General features: G+C 39.8%; 1 long non-coding RNA gene across 1 annotated transcript in view; it reads right to left on the bottom strand.

Annotated features, from left to right (window-relative positions):
- Window positions 1-1,931: 1,931 nt before the first annotated feature.
- The window catches only part of LOC118762813, an 11,694-nt gene continuing 7,368 nt past the window's right edge, over window positions 1,932-6,257 (bottom strand). Inside the window, exon 3 of the long non-coding RNA XR_004998560.1 lies at window positions 1,932-2,087. This is a non-coding gene — a long non-coding RNA (uncharacterized LOC118762813). The remainder of the gene's footprint in view (window positions 2,088-6,257) is intronic.

A 6,257-nucleotide genomic window follows, 5' to 3' on the forward strand; every position in this document is an offset into this window, starting at 1 on the left:
TCATATTCCCTTATAATGGAGTCGACCGTCTCCACTTCGGAGTTCCTTCGTGATTTAACGCACGGGCTTTAGCTCTGACAATGCACCCTTCATGTTTCACCTCAAAGAAATGGTAAAGGGCCATTCTCACTGCTAACATGTTGGTCGCAATACCTTTACTAATAGCCTCTTATAGTTTGCTAACTAGCTTTCTCTCTTATCTATTTCCTTCTATTTCTAATCCTTTACTAAACGCTATCGATTCTACTCTAATCGCTCCCTTCAGAACGATTGCCTCCATCAACTGCCGCTTAATTAGTTCGCTAATCCGACCTCTGTAGGCTTTGCAAGCGGGTAAGGATGCATTCATCTTCCAGGATCTGCGTCCCTGTCTTCGGGTCCTATCAAAATCGACTGTACATTCTAACAAATTTGTGATCTGTGTAGCCGACCACTACTCTATCTAAATACGATCTAGATGACCTGCTGTAGTTGCTCCATGTCCACACAGTCACATCAGGGAAATTCAATCGATATCTATCAGAAAGTTGGAAATTCCCTCACTAGTACTAAAGTGCGTGATGTTCCCAATAATGTTTCTAGACACCAGAAGAAATCTGGCCTTCCAGCCCCTTTTGGGGCATAAACCGCCGCCAGTCTGAAGGCGTCACCTTCGCTGCTATTCACGTCCAGGACCACCTCCCTACCATCCGCGTCCAGGAAGATAGCCTGTACTTTGAGATCTAAGGATTTCCAGAGTAGCACTGCTACACCACCCACTCCCGACAGACCAAAAAATGAGACTGCATCGTCGTTCTCGAAAATGGATGCCAGAGCGTGTTTTCCGGAGATGCTTTTTTTTACTAATGGCAGCCACATCTAAATCAAGTGACCTGAGAACATTGACGAAGTGACCTTGCTTCCAAGCTGATCCCAGGCCACGCACATTCACACACCTCATTCTCAGCATAGTCATGCTAGTCGGAGAAAGAAAAAGAGGAGGTTACTCACCTTGATTTTCGAGAAGCACGGAAGTTCCGGGCCTCATTACTGACGAAAATGTTTTAAAAGGGCCTTCCAACAGCCTTTTATCTACTGATTTTTTAAAAATCCCCACACTACATGGGAATTTTTTTTATAGTTTTATAAACGTCTGACGACGTTTTAATTTGAGGTCTGTCCTTTGCGGTTTTGAGAGCCGTGTAACCGAGAGCCGTAGTAGTCCGTCCAGGTACAAAGTAAAGTCTGCTACCGTCGTCGACCCATCATCATCCCCAAACAGCCACACAAAGTGCTGCTGAAAAGCCGCACAGATCTGCTTTCCCTCTGTTTCTATTTTCTTTTTGTTTTGTTTTGCAAAATCCATCAACAGTGAAATTGATGGATACATTTTGTCTATAGTCTGAGGAATATTCCTGTGTTTGAAGTTCTGTAATTGGTTGTTTCTGTGTTTCCTTTATTTCATGTTGTTGTTGATGATGTTGCCGTTTTTGAAGTTGTTCTTGTTTTTATTAGAGTATTTGTGAATTGCATTGCATTTATGGTTTCAGTATATCTTTTTGTTGATTTGTTAAGTTCTTGGAGTAGGGCTATGAACCGTCCTCCTCTTTCGCTTGCCCCCTTTTGTCACTGTGGTCCATTGATCGTTCAGCTCTTCTTTCTCCATGTCATTGCAGTTGATGTTGGTTTGGGAGGCAGAGCATTCAGAAGCTTGCTTTTCCGTAAACTCCTTCCTTGTTTTGGTTTGGAAGTGGGTGTGTACGTGGGTATGCGCGTAGGTGTAGGAGTCTTGAGGACTTGTTCATGATTTTGCGTTTGTAGTGTTTGTAGTGTTGACAGCAGTGGGCGTTTAGTTTTTCTTGTTTCAAGGCAGCCTTTAAGTGAGTTACAGAACCCCATATGTGGCATCGTGACTTTCTACCCTTCACTGACACAAACTGGTGAGTACCATCCGGGAGATCGATTAGGTCGGGCAGCCAGTCGATATACGGTCTAGATTGTAAGGTGAGTTCCATACCTATACCTGACCAGTTTTGCTTAGGTGTTTTCTTGACCTCCACTATTGTCACATCGTCTTCTTCTAAACCAGCCAAGACAGCCGCCACTAACTAGGTGGCATCACATTCAACACCCTAACTTTGGCAAGGCGTTGGCCGCATAGCTGGAGATCAAGAAGAAGTTTTCATTCCTCAAAGTGGTCGAGGAATGACACCTAGCTTCTTCTTCCGTTCCAAATCTCACCTCAATAGTTCCAAACTTTTTTTCTCGGGTGATGTGGGTCTTTTGTTCTAACACACACCCAAGGTATTTTTGTATTTCGCTCTGAGGAATATTTTCCACCCGGCGAGACTTTAACTCGATGTAATTGACTTCATCCCACCCCCAAAATTTCTGGCATTGTGTCAAAATTTGAAATCAATATTTCCATTGTAAGACGGCGTGGAAATCTGTCCAAGTATTGGACAGATTGTGACTTTTGAAACATATCTTGGTTCATGTTACAAGCTGTATAAACATTTATCCAAATCACTAGTGTTGGTGATAAAAAGAGTAAAGCATGACAAGCGAGTTAGCAGAGTAAATATGCAGAGTAAACATGTCGTACTTCTAATTTGACAATAATTATATTGGAGGTGATTAGTTAGAGATATGTGTGTATTTATGCATATGTGTGAATGTATATGGTGGTGTTAGTGTGTGTGTGTATCTGTGTGTGTTTGTGTGCGTGTGTGTGCGGGTGTCTATATACATATGTGTGTGAATGAGTATACATACCGTAGAATTTTTTATCTATACATACTAAGATGGTAAATAATGAAAACAAATTAACATTCTTGTAAGATATTTATCTGTACACGGTTGAAGTCTAAATAATGGCAACAAATTAACATTGTTTTATGATATTCATCAATGGGTGATAATTTTTTATGTGTGTGCCATTCTTTTGTTTGTACCTTGTGACTTTCCAGTTCAACAGGTCAATTGTATGAATGTTGCCCTCTTCTTATTACTTCAAGTTGGCTGCAGTTGCTTCTGTCCTCATTACCGAACACTCATACGTCGTTTTCGACGGGAGATATCACACACACACACACACACAAAAAAAAAAAACACGCATACATAAAACACTCACATATGCATGATATATACAAACATATACATATATGTGTGTGTGTGCTTGTATATGTGTATATACGTATATATGTATATATATATATATATATATATATATATATTTATATATTTATATATATGTACACACACACACACATATATACATACGTACATATATACATACATACATACATACATACATACATACATACATCTATATATATACATATATGTATGTATGTATGTATGTATGTATGTATGTATGTATGTATGTATGTATGTATGTATGTATTATAGCAATTCTGCCGACAATTTCCTCCAACATATACCGAAATAGCATCGCCAGTGCCATAGGTGTAGAATTACACGAAAATGTGGGTCGTAAGTGATCAAATTTTGTCATATATTCGAAGAAAAATTGTTGTCTTCAACTAGGACATATTGCAGTTCGAGTGACCATGGAGAGAATGAATTATCTTTGATGTCGAAAGCGCTTGAAGTTGATGAAATTGTGACCCGTTCTCTGAGAAACATATAAAAAATTTTTGAAGCTGACAGTAGTCTTAATGTCCTGGTTAATATCTTTCTTAAATTACTCATGGTACATATATACATCTTACATAATTATATTACTTTTAACTTCTTAACTGCTGATCTCTCTCTCTCTTTCTCCTTCACACACACACACACATACACACATACACACACACACACACACACACACACACACACACACACACACACACACACACAATATTATAAAGAGTGATTGAAAAGTAACTCCTTATTTTAAAATGCTTATAATTTTTTAAACTATAATTCACTTTTAAAAATGAATATGTGAAGAAATCGTATAGCATAGAGTTTTATTTAAAATTCGATATAGGCACCAGCATTCGCCACCAGCTTCTCAAGCCGCTCGGGAACCGTATGAATTGATTTCATCCGGAATTATTGTGGAATGGAAGACATAACTTCTCGTTTTCGCCCTTCAAGTTCTTCCAAAATCGTTGGTTTGGTAGAGTAGACTTGCTCCTTTAACCAACCCCAAAGGAAAAAGTCGCAGGGTGCTAAATTCTGACCGGCCAATCTTGCGGACTTCGACGACCTATCCATCTCCTAGGGAAGTGGGCATTCGGCCATTCATGAACAACAATAGCAAAATGTGGAGGAGTGCAATCTTGCATAAAAATCAAATCTTCAGTATTCTCCCAAGTACTGATAACTGGCCAGATTTCATCTATCAGTATGGTGAGGTACCTTTCAGCATTCATGATATTGGGAAGGATGAAAAGACCTACAATTCTGTCCGAAGTCATTCCACACCATACCATCATACCATTACCCTGGACCTATCCTGCACAGCCACTCCTGCTAAACTATCGGATACGGCGATAATACAAGAAGTTTGATAATAAATGCGTTGGAATATAGGTAGAGAGGAACATAGCCGTAAAAATAAAATGGTAACACGGAGACAGGGAGACGGATAGTATTCATATACCGATATTTAATTTTCTATTTATATATGCTTATGAAACTTTGCTATTTCTGATGATGAAAAGACACAGATAATATCCATTCGCTCCGGATTTCACGCTGATTATGAAAAGCATCGCACACGACCGGTCGAAGACGCTGGGTGAACCTTAAAGTAGTTATATTTACTTTCTAAGCATTATAAAGGGTCACATATTACGTGGTCTTCATTCTCTCGTTTGAGAGAGAAAACTCTATCTATCTATCTATCTATCTATCTATCTATCTATCTATCTATCTATCTATCTATCTATCTATCTATCTATCTATCTATCTCTATCTATCATCTATCTATCTATCTATCTATCTATCTATCTATCTATATATATATCTATCTATCTATCTATCTATATATATATATATATATTATGCAATCAAGCCTTATGCATAGCACTCACGGAAACGCACCTGAAACCGGACATAGCAGATGCGGAATTACACATACCACAGTATGTTGTACTACGGACCGACAGAAAAGAAAGGAGTCATGGAGGAGTTGCTATGTACATCCGTGAGGACCTCACACCCCAGGTCCTTTTGTCATACTCAAACTCGGCGTGTGACACACTAATTGTACATATAAGGCAACTTGATGTAGTTGTGTGTGCTACATATCGCCCTCCAGATGCCCCAAGCCATGTGGGCAAGTTTGAAGACTGCCTTATAAAAATAGAAGAAGTTCTAATCACATTAGAACAACACATAAGTGTACTTCTTATGGGAGACTTCAATCTACCCAATGTCAGATGGCCCGAGGGCCTTTCTCTCCCAGGAATGACAAGATGTGAACGAGGACAGGCGAGGTCCCTCCTGAACCTCATCAACACCCTGTACATGGAGCAAGTAATACTCCAACCAACCAGGGCAGGTAACACACTGGATCTCTGCTTCACAAATGACATGGATCTCATCCATAATGTGAAAGTGACACCGACACTACTCTCGGATCACAACATGGTAGAGCTGACCATGTACGGGCCAAAAGAGAGCACGGACATGCAGCCTACAAGAAACCCTCAGAATCTTTCCAGCTTGAACTACCATAAGGCAAACTGGAAACAAATTGAGAAAGAGATCCTCAAACAAAACTGGCCTAAATGTCTCTCCTCGCCAGACATCGACGTGAAACTTCAACAATTCATGTCTGTAATGCAAACCATATGCTACAAATGTGTCCCAGAGAGAAAGGCCACTGTACACAAGAACAAAATCCCCAGAGAGAGGAAAATTTTAATGAGACGGCGTACAAAAATTTCAAATCGCCTAAACAAACAGATTGAAAGCAGTGAAAAGTCCCGCCTAAATATAAAACTGTTGGAAATTGAAAAATGTCTGCAACTCTTCCATGAAAAGGAAAGAGCAGACAAAGAAGCCTGGGCTATAGACAACATAAAATCTAACCCCAGAGCTTTCTACAGGTATGCCAAAGAAACAGCTACGGTGCGCTGTAGAATAGGGCCACTCCTTGAAAAGGATGGCACACTTACAGGAAAACCAATGAGGGTAAGTGAAATACTGAATGAGCAATTCAAGAGTGTTTTCACTCCACCCCTTGGGCATCTCCAAATCACCAATCCAACTGACTTCTTTACCACTGCAGATATAAAATCAGAGGCGGCGACGAT

Source organism: Octopus sinensis, linkage group LG3 (assembly GCF_006345805.1).
Source record: "Octopus sinensis linkage group LG3, ASM634580v1, whole genome shotgun sequence".
NCBI classification, from domain to species: Eukaryota; Metazoa; Mollusca; class Cephalopoda; order Octopoda; family Octopodidae; genus Octopus; species Octopus sinensis.